The sequence below is a fragment of the Macaca mulatta genome, chromosome 17 (genome assembly GCF_049350105.2).
Source record: "Macaca mulatta isolate MMU2019108-1 chromosome 17, T2T-MMU8v2.0, whole genome shotgun sequence".
Taxonomy (NCBI): domain Eukaryota; kingdom Metazoa; phylum Chordata; class Mammalia; order Primates; family Cercopithecidae; genus Macaca; species Macaca mulatta.
Window position 1 is genome coordinate 98,040,897 of NC_133422.1, and position 13,646 is coordinate 98,054,542.

A 13,646-nucleotide genomic window follows, 5' to 3' on the forward strand; every position below is an offset into this window, starting at 1 on the left:
CCCCTTTTGCAAGAAATTATTTAAGGAGTACACAGGATTCACAGTACCCTGCTGGAGATACAGTCACAAGTTTTCTACTGTCACAGGTTTTCTGCAAGAACTGACTTCTACGAGAAACCAAGGAAGAACTGAAGCAGGGGAAGGAGTTGAAGCTCCAAGCACAGGGAAAATGACAAGAGGGTAAAGAAATCATGGCTGCTCTGGGCACCAGTGAGTAGCCGAATACTGGGGCTCAAGGTTAGTTAAGGAAGCGACAAATGAGGCTGGAGAGGTTTGCTGGGGACAAGTCATGAGGGTTTGTTAACTACCCCATGTCATTTGGATTTTTATGCGGAGTCTTTGTAAAAGTGACATGAAGAGATTTTCATGTTGGAAAGATGACTAGCTGCATCATAGAATTAATGTGTAAGGGTGGCTCGAGGAAGACAGCTTCTTCACAGCGATTGCAATAAACAGGTAGGGAATGACTGAGGTCTGAACTGGATGTTGTTGGCACATGGAAAAGATGGGCAGATGCAAGAGATACGGGAAAAGGAAAATTTGAAACAAAAAAAAAAGTGATTAGTTAAGTGTTACCATAGAAAAAGAGAAGGAAGAGAAGACCTAGGCTATGAATTGAGCAACTGGATAATGATACAACTTTTTAAAGGTAGGAAACAAAGTGGAGCACATTTGTGGACCATTGTCTTTCTATTTAGTGATATGAATATATACTTACATTTTAGCCAGATAAACTTGAACTAAAAAATCCAGTCTATAGGAAAGCATGAATTGGAGAGATAGACTTGAGGTCTAAACTTCACTTTAAGTGCTTGATCTATAATGATGGGAAGGAGGGGAGGTGTAGCAGTCTGGCCACCTTCCTTTCTAGCTCTTTTTGCTTCAAAGTTTCTAGAAGAAAGCATGGGATTTCTGAAAGTACTTAAGTAGAATGAGGTGGGAAAGTAGGCGTGAATTCAGCCCGAAGTTAATTTTACTGACAGTTCTCTATGTGCAATTGTGTTAATGATCAAAATCAGCCAAAATAACAGCAAGTTATACAAGTTTAGAGAAAGCCAAAATTGTTGCCTACCAGATAGTTTGTCACAAAAAACGATTCCCAAATTGCCAAGTGCTGTTTTCATTTGCTGCCTGCTGTCATTCTAACTTACCCCTATCTATTGGAAATTTCCAGAAGGCATCTTAACTGACTTCTATGGTGCTAATTGCAGAAAACTCACCGAATTTCCTTCTTCTTTTAAAGACATTATATCCTCTTCTTTCCTGAATTAAAAATAAAATCTCGGTCTGAGTCAACATTCTGACAGAAGTTTAAACAAACCTGGGGCATTAAAATGCAGTTAAAAAAAAAAAAAAGAAAAAAGGAAGAACTAACTGTAAAATGTCCTGTCTACATAAAGAATTGGAAATGCATATAGTATTGTGTTGCTGAGTTTGGGGTGGTATGTTTATGCACTTGAGTGATTTTTGCCCTAAATATTTATTGATTGATGTGAGTTTAAACCAGCCTCTTAAAAGTTGGGCAGTTGGGGAAAACTACTGTCAGTAGCCGGTGGCTGGCACCCAATGATGGCAACGATTTCACTGAGGTTTAACCATGCACTTGAGTACATAGGTCCTTATGCACAGAGCTGCTGGAATTCTATTTCTGCTCCCCCTTGAGTCTAGGATGACAATCATGATAAATTGCATCATACTGTGAGGTGATTTGTGATGAAAACAGATTTCCACCAGGAATCATAACACAGCCTCTACTCTCAGACTCTGATAAAACACTTAGAATGTGCAATTATCTTTTCTCTCCTCTTTCTCTTTTGTCTTTGTTAAAAATAAAAACAAAAACCAAGGCACTCCCACCCAAAGAATAAACCCACAAAAAACAAACATTTAAGATAACTGAAATGTGTACTGGGAACAATACTCTTTAGCTAGCTAGATATTAGGATTTTTATTATTTTATCTATGGATATTTATGTGTCTATCTAGATATCATGTACATATGTATCTTAATTATTCGGTTCTCAAGTGGAAAAGAAAATGAACACATAGGGATTTGGAAACTACAGATGGGATAAACTGTGGAGTTAAGGAAGCTACAAGTGTTTAAGAAACTAGATAAAAGCTTTCTCCATGGAATTGGACAATTTTGAACTTATGCAATATTCTCTTTGTAGATACGCCACAGTGGTTAGCATTTTGATAAGATCTTATTTTTATCAGAAGGGCTAATTTACTTTATTATTTGAATATATTGGTATTTTGGTATAAACTGGATCACCACCCTGTTTTTAAATTAAGCCTGCTCTTGGTCAAAGTAAACAGAATTCATCCTTTTAAAGGGAAAATGCAATGCCATATCACTTTTCACTATTGAATTTCTTGCTTTAATCATTTAAATGGTGTGATGTTCTTGTCTTCATTCTCCCCAGGGTATACTGGAGACCTTGGCTTTTTATGTCCCTGACATAACTTCACACTGCTGGAGCAATGCTCAGATTACTCAGGAAACACTGGCAAATCTCAAGATGCAGTTCAGGCTACTCCATGATGAGTGTGAGTCCCCAGGCTCTCTCTCAAACTAAAGATTCCCCAGCCAGGCAACTCTAAAGAGTCTTCAACAAGGCAACACGATTATTCTGTGTGCTTAGAAGAGGGATTATAAATGTCAGCTGTTGCTCTTTGAATCCTGCTAATTGATTCATTGACTCACTCATCTTTCCCACAGGCATGTGCTGTGAGTTGACTGTACTGCATGACACTGGAGGTTATAAAGAAAGAAAATACTTGGGGCTTACTCTCTATGAAATAAAATTCTAATTCTTTCTACCATATATTCTTATGTGAGATCCCAGCCTGCTCTACCTGGTACCTGGTCTAGGGCATTTTTGTATCAGATTAAATTTAAAGGTGCTTCAATAATTAATAATGATCAAAAGTGATAAGTATTGGGAAAATATAATTGATGAGGTGGAAAATAAAAGGCCACTAAGTAGAAAATTAGATCAAATAGACATGTATAAAATTAAGTCGTGTGTTATGGGCTAAACTGTGTCCCCCACAAAATTCACGTTGGGGTCAGTACCTCAGAATGTGTCCATATTTGGAGACAGGGTCTTCATAGAAAGAATTAAATTAAAATGAGACCACTAGGGTCAGCTCTAATATGACAAGATGGGCATCCTGATAAGAAAAGGGAATTTGGATGCAGAGGGAAGATTATATGAAGACAAGGGGAGAGGATGACCATCTACAAGACCAGGAGAGAGGCCTGTCCATAAGAAATGCCTCTCAAGGAGAGAGGCATTTCCATAAGAAATGCCTCTCAAGGAGAGAGGCATTTCCATAAGAAACCAACCCTGCCAGCACCCAGCTTTTGGAGTTCTAGTCTTCAGAACTGTGAAATACATTTCTTTTGTTTAAGCCACTCAGTCTATGGTACTTTGTTATAGCAGCCCTAGAAAACTAATACAGCATCAAACTTGGAGAGTCATTCAAATGCATTTACTGAGAAAATCATGTGTATGTATCATTATCATAAACGCTGCATAGAAGACATTAATTTATCTAGGCCCAAAGCTCCTCGAAATTCCCTTCTCTGACAAGTAAAATCACACTTTGGGTATCTGAGGAACACACACATATCCAGGAACCTAAAGTCAAGTGAGGTGGGACTTTTATTATTGGTAAATGGGAATTTAAAAAATTGGAAAAATCACAGTAGTAACAGTAATAATGACCATAGAAGCTGCCTACACTGAATGCCTTCTCTGTGCCACATATGGCAGTAAGCATCAACACCTCTCTTTAGTAGAGATTTTTGTTTCTCTCAAAGGAACTCTATCTGTATCAGTCACCTATCAATTAATCTATATATTGGGGACCTAAAGCTTCGATAAGTTGTCTTGTTTGCCCAAGCTCTCATAGCTAGAATTTTAAATATAAATTCATCTGAGTTCTAACCCAAAGCTCTCTTGGTGGAAGGGACATGGTATAGGCACGTGCTGTTCTTGCAAGGAGTGTCAGACACTTTCAAAGGATTCATCTGCCCCAAAAAGGTCAGCTCTGTTCCCCAGGCTCCATCAATGACCCTGGGTAGGCACTGGGTTTTAATGTTTACTGAGAGCTCTGAAATCCATACTAGACCATCAGGATGGAAACTATCCAGGGAAACCTTTGAGTATGTAGGCCTAAATATATTACTCTGCTCTAAATACTCCTAAGTATTTCAGAATTTCAGATCATTAGAAAGTTACCCTTTTTCCTCCCCAAACCTCACCCAGTTACTTAAAGAGGAGCTCACAATAGACCTTTCCTTGCCTAACAGTTCTAAAGCAGTAGGGAGGAATTGTTGCTAAGGTCTTTACAAGGTCACAGCCAAATACATGAAATAGACAAGAGGACCACATATAAATTTCCATAAAAATATGCCTTGAATTTGCATTTAAATGCGTTTTAATCTACATAAAAGCCTATTATTCTTGTAGAGTATAAATTTTATAATTGTCCTTATTTAAATTATAAATGTATTATATATAAATATATTTAAATCATAAATTTATTATCATTTATTTTTCATGCCTTGTCCACACCGTATTTCACCTTCAGTTCTTCCCATGATGTCTGCATGCTCAGGGATGACTCCTTTCATGACCCAATCAAGATGTCTTGGAGGTGCTGGCACTTTTACATAAAAAGTTTACACTAAGGCAGCCTCCGTTTTTTCCTCTTATCGGAAAATCCACTACATATTTTTCTTTCCTCTTTCTGCCTAGTTTCTGCTCTCTCAAGTGATTGTAAAATCCACCACTTTCAAAGGAAACTTGCAACAGACAGAGTTACACAGGCAAGGAAGGCTTTATTCAAGACTATTGCAATTGGGAGACTAAACTCCACACCTTTAAAATGAAAGGTGGGTGAGGTTTTAAACACTGGGGTGAACTAGTGGAAAAGTACTGAATGACATGACCGGGGAGGTTGGTCAGTGGGGTCAGGCCTCCTGTGTGTCCCAAGTGGTGCCAATGGAAATTCGGCTCCTGCCCTTTCACAGAGAGTGGGAGATAGGGGCTCCTTCTTGATGATGCCGTTTCAAAGTGATGGCTCCCAGGTCCTTGAAAAAGACATTCGTAGGTTGTAAAACTTGCAAGAGGTTTGGAGAAGATTTATATCTTAAAGAGGCAGAGAGTTTCCAATTGCAAGTGTTCTAGAGTAAAGTTTTTCTATGAAAAAGGAGGTCAGGGGCCTAGAGTTAGGAAGAAACCTGACTAAAGTTGAGTTAAACTGAGGGGAACGTTAAGGCTCCCTTGGTCCCTGCAGAAAGAAATATAGTCGAGTAATAATTATATATACAGCTATCCAGCCCCTTCCCCCTATCTGGACCTACTGCCTTCTCTCTTTAGCACCTCTAATATGTAGAACTTTCTTGGTTTATTTAATCAATATGGAGGGAAAGAGAAGTCGCAGTGGGAGGTTACAGCAGGAAGGTGTGGAACTCAGGACAAGTAGCTGCTTTTCCATACGATGTAAACAGAAGATGGCTTTATAAGAGTCCCCAGCTATTAGTCAGCTGCAATCAAGAGGATTTCCTCATTTTAGACATTTAAGAAGATTATTGTTTCTCTCTTCGTTTCAAGTCCTTGATAATCTTTAATGATGGTCACAAAGATGTCAGCAGCGTTGAACCATTGTTTTATAGAAGGCAATGGTTTTGATGTTCTCCCATAACACCCTTGTGAGTAGAGCATGAGATTCATTCATATTGTACAGAAAAGCATGGTGAGATGCCAAGAAGTGTAGTGACTTGTAGTCACCCAGATAGTGACATTTTGGAGGAAGTGAGATATTTTATAGTTTACCACTTACCAACTCTGTGACCTTAGCCAAATTACTTAATATGGCTGTGGCAGATTTTCCTCATCTATATAACGAGGATAACAATAAGAAACCTTAGGGGGGTTGGGAGAATTTTGTGAGAAAACAATCCATGTGCAGCCCACCAAAAGCTTCCTGAGCACGTGGGAACCACTTGAAAAACATTGACAACTATGACTTACGGGATAAATGTGGGTTCTTCCTGATTCTGAAACTCATGCTTTGGGATATCATCTATGTCACTGTAACCTCCTCAGTCACCTAGAGTGTTTGAATTAAAATTTTCTATTAAACATGGAATTCCAGAAGCAGAAGGGGATGCATGATGTTTACAGATGCCACCTGTTTTTTTTTTCCTGTCTCAATTTTCCAGATAGATTTTAATTTAATATCAAATATTTGCAGAATCTAGTCTTTCATAGCCATTCTGCAGGTAGTAAAGTAATCTCCACAGCTACCTGATACTGGGTGGACTGTTCTTTGCTCTATGATATTCTCAATAACAGGAAACAATAAATATCATTTCTTTTACACAATGCATTGCTCTCTTTTCTAATTCCTTTAAGTCATTCTTTGGAGTTTTATCTTCTATAATGGTGCACTCACAAGTATAGTATTTACATTTGTTTGCTCATACTTTCCGAAAAGATGTTAAGACCATATGCAGTACAAATGAAGAGTCATCCATCACATGCCACGGACCACTGCTGACTTCTCAGCAGGGTTTCTTTGTACTTGACTTCTAGGACATCCTCTTGTTCATTTGCCTTCTATCTTTGTCATTCCTATAACTTCTCCTTCATAGAGAGAGGGGCTATTATTTCTTTATTATTTTATATTCTACTTGCTTTCTTGCAGAGTCACACATAGATTTATTATTCTGTATACACGAGTGGTTTGTAAATGTAACTTACTTTCTGAATTCATAATCCTCATTCATGCCCATAGAGCATAAGATTGACAGGAGGTTTCTCTATCCCCGATCCTCTGGACATTGTGGTGCCGATTTCTAACTGTGTAGGTATCTAATAATCAAAACTGTATTGTATTTCATGGATAGCTTTAACAATACATATCCATTTTATTCTCTTCCAAAAAAGTGTGCTTCCTTTAGATGGTGGTCTCTCAGGGGAATGAAGTGACGAAGGTATTTGCTAATCTTGAATACAGCCAGTTCACAGTCTCTAAAAGAAAATAGATTTCCACATATATTGTTGGAATAATTCTGAAATGTTTTGTTTATTCTTGAATAGGTGACACTGTTAATGCATTTTAGTGGAATGAAATGAAAATTTAAATGGGGTTATCAGAGGCTAAATGCTGTCACTCAGTGTCAGTGGTGATAGTTTGGGCATTGTTCCAGCAGATCATAATCTGAGAGATAATGACTCTAGTTCTGTTTTTCCCAGCTGTTCTTACTAGTGGGAACAGCTGCCATTGTTACACTTGTAAACTCTATGCTTGGCAGAACTCTTGATGGAGTCTGAAAATGCATTTTGTTTGTGACTTTCTTTTCCTGCATGGTAAAGTTACATTCTGATTTAAAACAGGAGCAACACAGCATTGTCTGGTTGACACTAACGGTGCCTAGGAGAAATCGGAGGAATTCAATGGCACTGAGCATGCATTACCTTGCATTTTCCCTTTATCCTGGTTGAATGAATCATTTGTGATATGCTTACTTGAATAATCTTGTCTTACATTAAAATAACCCCTCAAGGACAAAAGTAGATGACTGAGTCCACAGCCTGTCATGCTGCGAGATGTAAGATTAACTAAGAAATTTCTGCTACTTTTTGTGGGTGATGATTCCTCATCAGGAATTCACCTTCTCTTACCTGGGTCCCTTTGTGCCCAATGTCAAAATTGGAAGACAGCTGGACCTGATTAGAGGCGCATACAAAAAAAAGCTTCTCCCTCCGTGACGCCTGTCTGCAGTGTATGGATGGAACCAGCAACTTTGGCCTCATTAGCATTGTGCCCTACCAGATGGCTCTTGGAAGAATTAATATGCGACATGAAATAATTTCTCCGAATGATCAAAAATAAAAGTAAATGGATTTGAATCAAAGTGTCTTTTTTACATGAATCATACCGTATCCAAAGGAACTTCATATTTCCTGTATCATAAATCATAAAATGGTACTAGACATCTCACCAGATGTCAGATGTACAGCTTCAGGAATATCATATCATAGACTAGTTATCTTACTGTGGATTTTAAAATTACGATTATTTTAAAGAGATAGATGTTTTGACAGAGACTGTTATGAGTTTTAAGCCTTTTGTTTAGTAGTATATGAAAAATACTTCAATCCTATGTTTATTGAGGCTACTTTTTTCAGGGCAGAATCTTGAAGAGAAATTTCAATGAAAGGAAGAATGTCCTAAACCCAATACATGTGGACATTGGCTAGGATTTCCTATGAATTCCCTTCTCTTTTTGCTTTCTCTCCTAGAATTTCAGCCTCAGAATAACACTCAAAATCCAGTTTTGGAGTCCTTTATAAATGCCAGTCTTTTATCCACTAACTGATGGAATTTTCAATTTGCATAAATCCTTCATTTCATCAAATCATAGAATATTTCCTATCATCTATATTATTTCTTAAAGTGCCTTTCCCTTTTGACTTTTCTGTTTTTACTGGTGCAGTTTCCTTTGCTCAATCATTCAAGTTTTAAATCTAGGTCATGATTGCTTGTCAGTTTCTTTCACTAGATTGTATGCTCCTTAATACTGGAATTGTCATCTTTTATTCTTCGTTGCCTGGTTCAGCTCTTGCTACACTGTGGTGGTTGAATAAACGTTTTTGAAATAAATGAGTATATATATTTTAACCTTTGCTTGCTCTGGTACTCTTCTTATGATTATAGAAACTGAATAGATGATCAAAAAATTGAATGCAGAATCAAGTTATAAAAATGTGTAGAATAAAAGGTCTTGCCTTCATTTTCATCCCTCATCTGCACACCTCTTACTGCTCCCCCTGTGGGTAACCGCTGTCATTAGTTTCTTATGTTTTCTTCCAGGGTTTCATTTTGCAGGTTTTGCAGGTACACATATACACACATGTGCATTCTTATTTCCTTCTTTAAATGTCCAGAAGGTATGTGTATCATATCACACACGTTACTGTATATCTTGGTCTTTGTTTGAAGTATTTTGGAAGGAAATATTTCCATGTTTGGATACAGTTCTTTCATTCCTTCCCTTTAAGCAGTATCACATTGCATTGTGAGAAGTTGTCATCATTTATTAACCATCTGAGTTGTTTCGTATTGGTGGCCATAAAGGATGCTTCAGTAAAGAGCCCTACATCATTTCATATTTGTGCAGTTAAATTCCCAGGATGTAATTTCTGGGTCCATTTTCATAATGATGACATTGCCAACTTGCCCTCAGAAAGGATAGTACTAATTTAGCCCAGTGATATATGAAAGCATCTGTTTCCCTATAACCTCATAACAGGGTGTCTGAGTCTGCTGTTATAACAAAATACCTGAGACCAGGTACTTTATGCAGAACAGAAATTTCTCACAATTCTGGAGGCTGCAAAGGCTGAGATCAAGGTGCCAGCAGGTTTGATGTGTGGCGAGGGCCTGCTTCGCAGATAGCACCTTCTCTTGTGACATCCTCATGAGGCAGAAGAATGGAAGGGCCAAAAGGGGTAAACTTTCTCCATCAAGTCCTTTGATGAGAGCAGCTAATCCCACCTGTGAGGCCAGTACCCTCGTGACTCAGTAACCGCCCAAAGACCAAACCTCCTAATACAGTGGCATTGGGGGTCAAGTTTCATGAAATTTGGAGCAATCAATATCATTCAAACCATAGCCCAGAGTCAGTTATCAAAACCTACATTTTTAAAAAAAGATCTGGAGAGAAATACATTTGAATTCACTTTTAGCATTTCACTCATTATATGTAAATCTGAACATTGTTTTATGCGTTTAGCATCATTTCCATTTTCTTTTTTGTGAACTGTCTGTTCATTTCCTTCCTATTGGGATTTGGGTTGGTTTCTCATTAATTTAATTAACCAGGCTTGACCCTAATGGGAAATTTGAGCACCCTTCAGTCCCTTTCCCTGTTCCCTGACAGTTAGCTGCACTTAGCTTGATTTTGTTTTGCATAAACTTTCTACCTGAAGGAAATTTTGATTCTCATGTGGTTAAATTTATCAGATTTATGGCTTTTGAGTTTTGAGTCTTAATAAAAAGACTTTTCTTATTTCAATATTATGAAGAATTTAGCCATGTTTTCTTCTAGTAGTTTCACAGCTTAATTAATTCACATATAGATTTTTGATCACTGGAAATTTATTATGGTGTAGAATGTGGCATATGAATCTAACTTTATGCTTTTTCCAAATGTCTACTTCGTTATTCTTACAAATTTTAGTAGTCCCCTTTTCCCTACTGATTTTACAAGGGAGAAACAACATTTACCTCACACTAAATTCCCTTTTTTTAAAAGGAAATTTTTTCAAATTGGGATTTTGCTAGGTTTTCTAGATTCTGAATTACGTTTGATGGCTTATTTCTGCATCAATACCGTATTATTTTTTATTAATGCCTTATAATATTTTGATATCTATTAAAACCAATAATTCTTCATTGCTCTTCTGTTTCAAGTCTTTCTTCACTACATTGTTTATTTATCTGTATTAATGTTTTACATTATTACAGATATGTAATTAATGTTTTACATTAATTACAACAATTAATGTTGTAATTCCAAATAATTGTGGCATTTTATTGGGTACATTTCAAAGGAGCAAATAAACTTAACAGAGAAATAATTCTTGTACGATGTTGAGCCATTCTCTCCATGAACACATGCAGTGTCTTTTGTTCAGTTCTTAAGTTTTGTTTTTCAATTGTGTTTTAAAATTGTTTTCATATAGATTTACACAGATCTTATTAAATTTATTCCTAAGGGCTTTATAATATACTTTTATCATATAGGACCTTTCCTTCTATTATACTTTCTGACTGGCTATTGTTTGCACATATAAAAACAACTGATTTTTTAACGTTAGTATTACTTTTGTTTTCTGCAATTTTTATGAACCTACTGTTAGCAGTATGTTTTATTACCCTTTGTGATTTTCAGACATAATCACATCAGGTAAAATTAACAGTCTTTTTACTTTGAATTTTTATTGCTGTAATTCTTTTCATTTTATTTTGTTTTATTTTTGCTTAGTTCCTCATTTACAACATTACATGATGGCTTTTATAGTAGTTATGCTTGTTTTGTTCCTGACTTTAGTGAGATTATTCCTGGTTTTTTTTTTTATTATTTTTTTTTTTTTGCTGTTGTTGTTGTTGTTTCAAGCATTTTGCTGACTTTTGGGCTTAGACACCCCTCTCTTTCACTGTAAATGTATGTATATGAGTGTGTATATTTATAAATTGATGCGCTTTTAGCATCTACATAGTTCAACTTAATATTTGCATCAATTTAAGTCCTCTCAGAAATAAATGTTCAAAAAGGATTAGACAAACGAGATTTATTGAGACAAATGCATAAAAATAAAAGAGCAGGAGTTGGTAGGCCTATGTACGGCAAGGCAGGCCTGAGACCAACAATGTTAAATAAGGGATAGGAGGAAGGGAGATCTAACAAGAAGGCTCTCAGACCCTAGTGCTATTCTCAGCATGTTTGGTCACAGTGATGTGGAATTCCTGAGCCAAAGATTCCCATCAGAGGGTTCTGTGGATCTGCAGGATTGGACTTCCTTTGTGTCCCTTCTGTATCTGCCTGGGAGAATCCTGAGGGAAGTGTGGTCTCCATGTGCCTGCAGTGGAAATCCCGACGGGGGTCGGCTGGGGCTGCCTGTTAGCCATGCTTGCTGTGCTCCCCGCAGGAATGAATCTATTGAATCAGAGCTGAGAACTGCATTTCTGTGGCTTCCACACAATTATACTTGTAGTTGACTGCTGGTTGTGTTTATTTTTATGTAGAATGCTTGCATTTCTGCTCTTAGGACACCCTCACATTTTCCTGAGTAAAAGATGAGGGTCCAAGCCTTTTGGGTCTTAGGTAACTCTCATTTAATATTTGATACAAACATTGGTGGATTTGTTTCTCTTCTAGAATGCACACTTAAAAGATCAAAAGAGAAGTAGATACTTGCAATAGAAATTTGTGTATCTAAAAATACTGAATTTAGGAGTCACTTATGGCTTCTCCAGTAACAGGATGAACAGGAGAAAATGTACAGCAAATTTTGAGCTATAGTGTGGTAGAAACATAAGTCTTAAAATCTGATAGGCAGCTTATGGTAGCAGAAACAACATGAACTTTGGAGTTAGATAAGCCTGGGCCCAAAACCTGGTCATTACCACAAATTATTTATTTAACACTATGAGCCTAAGGTACTCTTTCTTTAGACATAAGTAGAAAACATTTCCCAGCATCCCTTGAACTGGGTATGGACATGTGACTAATTCTGTCCTGCAGAATGGGAGTGGAAGGGCTGTGTGCCTCTTCTAGACCTGGCCATAAAACCTTCAACATGACGTTCTCCCTTCTTCTAACTGGATTCAAATGATCATGAGGCAGTAGGGGATGGCAGAACCATCGGATGAAAGGAGCTCACCCTAAATGATGGCCTGGATGAGAGCTGTAATCATAAAAACCCACCCAGTAGCTTACGTAAGCAAGAAATGAGCATGCATTATATTTGAGCCATTCAATTACTGGGTCTATCTATAACTTAGAATACTGATATGTGATCTGGTAAGAATTCAGTGCTAATGCATAAAGAATATTTAATTCACAGTAGATGCTCAATAAATATTCCTACACTCATTGGTAGCTTAGCCAAAGGGTATTTGAACATGCATAGATTTTAAATAATAGAAATAAAGTTTAAATAATCTAAATTCAGGCTATTTTCAAGACCATAATCAAATTCTTAATAATTTGTTATTTTATAGCACATCACTGTCTGTAGAAAAATAGCAGTACAGGAGGTATACAGTTGGAGCATTTTGCACAGCTTGTTCAGATGTGGGAGGATCATTATTCACTCATATATGCAGGACTTAAACTCTCATGCCACACTTGAATTCTCCAGATGTAGAAATAATATTTTGTAGCTGTTCTTTTAGTGAGTTCTAGGGAAAAGCTATGACATGCAGTTTTTGGCACTAGACAATAACTGGACAGCAGGAAATTCAGTAATATTAAAAACCATATTTTTAAAACAACTTAGTTGTGTTGGTCACTGTTGCTGGGCATGTAAGTCATACGACAGTCACAAAAGAAAGTAATTCTGCATTCTAATTATTAAGAGAAGAAAACAAAGATCTCTAAATCCTTAATGCTGACCCTAACTCTGTTTCTAATGCTAACACTCTAACCCTAAGTATGTCTGCATGGGGTTGAGGTCTTGTGCATAACTACAAAAAATAACAGAATGGCACTCTTGCAGGGGCTGGTAGAAAGCAGTTTACACAAGCAATCTCATTTGAGCCTCAGACTAGCCCTTTGAAACAGGCACTTCCCACCATTTATCGATGGTGTAACTGAGGTTCAATGAAAGCAAATAATAAATAGAGCAATACACCCAAGAGTGAAGAGTTAAGCCTGGATTTGATTATGAATCTGACTGTGCTCAAACCTGTGTTTCCTCCACTAGACAACACTAATTTACCTGGGATTAACCATGTAGGTTTGAGTCTTCTTTCCCAAACAACTGAATTTATCATTTGAAAACCTAAACTTTTTTTTTTATTATTATACTTTAAGTTCTAGGGTACATGTACAC

The 13,646-nt window shown here is 37.1% G+C and overlaps 1 long non-coding RNA gene across 1 annotated transcript; it reads left to right on the forward strand.

The window, feature by feature from the left end:
* The first annotated feature begins 334 nt into the window (after positions 1-334).
* On the forward strand, positions 335-2,794 carry LOC106994386 (uncharacterized). The gene is made up of 2 exons (XR_013407684.1): positions 335-456; positions 2,430-2,794. It is a non-coding gene; the product is annotated as an uncharacterized LOC106994386 (long non-coding RNA).
* The last annotated feature ends 10,852 nt before the right edge of the window (positions 2,795-13,646 follow it).